Source organism: Lipotes vexillifer, unplaced genomic scaffold, assembly GCF_000442215.2.
Source record: "Lipotes vexillifer unplaced genomic scaffold, Lipotes_vexillifer_v1.1 scaffold6, whole genome shotgun sequence".
NCBI lineage: Eukaryota > Metazoa > Chordata > Mammalia > Artiodactyla > Lipotidae > Lipotes > Lipotes vexillifer.
In genome coordinates, this window is record NW_006799037.1 from 2,276,020 (window position 1) to 2,278,751 (window position 2,732).

Here is a 2,732-nt window from a genome sequence, read left to right on the forward strand (position 1 = left end):
CATATTTCCATACAAATAACCCAAAGAAAGTTTAGTATTAGTTGGTTTTCTTTTTTTTTTTTTTTATACTGCAGGTTCTTATTACCCATTAGTTTTATACACATCAGTGTATACATGTCAACCCCAATCGCTCAATTCAGCACACCACCATCCCCACCCAGTGCCGCGTTCCCCCCTTGGTGCATGGGGTCTTTGTTGTGGCACGTGGGATCTTTCACTGTGGCGCGCGGGCTCAGTAGTTGCACCCGAGGCATGTGGGATCTTAGTTCCCCAACCAGGGACCGAACCAGGGTCCCCTGCATTGCAAGACAGATTCTTAACCACTGGACCTCCAGGAAAGTTTTCTTTTATAAAAATTGAATCATATTATCTACATTTCCTGGCACCTTGTTTTTCTCACTGAACAATATCTTAGTCTTGCAGTGCACTCGGCAGTCCCCCAGCTCTGTCTCTTGCTTCCACGGTGTTTGGCCAGATTAGACCCAGCAACGCCCCTTCCTCCAGCCTCCAACCACCCTCCAACCCTTTTGCCAGTCACAACCTCGGGAACCAGCCACTCAGCTATCCTCGGCCTCCGGGACCAGCTAACACCATTTTCTGAGCTTAGCTCCTTATTACCCGTTAACATGAGCTCCCAAATTCGTCAGAATTTATCCCCTGGGGTGGAGGCCGCTGTCCATCGCCTGGCCAACGTGCCCCTGTGGGCCTTCTACACTTACCTGTCTCTGAGCTTCTATTTTGACCGCGACAATGTGGCTCTGGAGGTCATGGTCCACTTTTTTCCATGAATTGACAGAGCAGAAGCACGAGGACGCCGAGCGTCTCTTGAAAATGCAAAACCAGTGCGGCTGCCACGCCCTTTTCCAGGACGGGCAGAAGCCATAGTAAGATGAGTGGGGTAAAACCTAAGACGCTGTGGAAGCCGCAGTTCTCAGGGAGAAGAACCCGAACCTGAACCTGAACCAGGCCCTTCTGGATCTGCATGCCGTGGGTTCTGCCCGCGCAGACCCCCACCTCTGTGACTTCCTGGAGAGCCACTTCCTAGATGAGCAGGTAAAAGCCGTCAAGAAGATGGGCGATCACCTGACCAACCTCCGCAGGCTGGCTGGTCCCCAGGCTGGGCTGGATGAGTATCTCTTTGAAAGGCTCGCCCCCAGTCGTGACTAGCGAGCCTCTGGAGCCCAGCGGCCTCTGAGGAGCCCCTCTGGCGTCAGGGCTTCTGCCTGCAGTCCCGTCTCTGCAGCTTCTCACAGCTTTTCTTTTTTTTTTGCGGTACGCGGGCCTCTCACTGTTGTGGCCTCTCCCGTTGCGGAGCACAGGCTCCGGACGCGCAGGCTCAGCGGCCATGGCTTACGGGCCTAGCTGCTTCGCGGCACGTGGGATCTTCCCGGACTGGGGCGTGACCCCGTGACCCCTGCATGGGCGGGCGGACTCTCAACCACTGCGCCACCAGGGGAAGCCCTCTCACAGCTTTTTAACCGCCCTGGAGCCCTCTCCCAAGCCTTGGACCAAATGGGAAAAATAAAGCTTTCTGTAGCCAAGAAAAAAGAGAGAGAGAGAGAGAGAGCAAAAAAACACAGTAGCTTACAGAAATCCTTTCAAATCAGGTTGGGTTCATTTGTATAAAAGAAAGTCTTCAAGAGAGAACGCTAGGTTGAAGAAAAGATATATTTTTATTTTTAGAAGAAGTTGCCAGATCTCTTTCCAAAAGGACTGAAATAATTCATATTTCCTTTGGCAAAGTGTGCAAGTACCTTTTTCTCTACATCCCAGTAGTTGGCACTATTGTTTCTAACAATCAGGTAGAGGTAATGAATAACCTCATTATTACTTTAATTTGCATTTCTCTAACTACTAATGAATTTGAACACCTTTTCGTATGTTTACTGGCAATTGAATTTGCTCTTCCACAAAATGCCTATTTATATGACTGGGCCATTTTTTATGGGATAGTTTATCTTTTGCTTGCCTTGTGTAAGAGTTCTTGGTGTATTTTCATAACAAATCTACCTGTCACTTGCATTACAATTATTTTTTCCAAATTCGCCATTTGTCTATTGACTTTGACCATGATATCCTCACCATACAAGAGTGTGAATTTTTATATAGTTAAATATGATTAAGCTTCTGCTTAAAAGGGTCTTTCCTCATCACTAGCAATTCTCATAAAATCCAGGAATGTAGTCTCCCAGAATATCTTGCAAGATATTATAGCTTAATTTTTTTTATCTTTAGTTTTTACATCTATCTTTAATTATCTATTAAAGATAGATATAAAAACTATTTATTTAATGTCATTTTATTTTTTATCCAAAATGTGTTTATTAGGATGGTTTCCCATTCATCTTGATTCTGGGGGCTTTTAGTGCTGCTTCACACATAAGATAGGGGTCCAAGTTTTTCTTCCAAATGGATAGCCAGCTTTGCCAGGACCATTCATTATAAAATGTATCCTTTTCCCACAGAACTAAACTATCAATTTTCTAATACAGATGATGCTTATACATTTTAGGATCTATTTCCAGATTATTTATTTTATTCTACTGATCTAGTTACCTAGTCCTATGCCAGTGCAACATTTAATTTATAGTATGTTCTGACATCTTGTAAATCCTCTCTCACTAGTCTTTTTTTTTTTTTTTTTTTTTTCGGGGCCTCTCATTGTTGTGGCCTCTTTCGTTGCGGAGCACAGGCTCCAGACGCGCAGGCTCAGCGGCCATGGCTCACAGGCC

At 45.4% G+C, this 2,732-nt stretch overlaps 1 pseudogene; it reads left to right on the forward strand.

Moving 5' to 3' along the window:
- Positions 1–626: 626 nt before the first annotated feature.
- LOC103075056 (ferritin light chain pseudogene) lies at positions 627–1,167 on the forward strand (annotated as a pseudogene).
- The last annotated feature ends 1,565 nt before the right edge of the window (positions 1,168–2,732 follow it).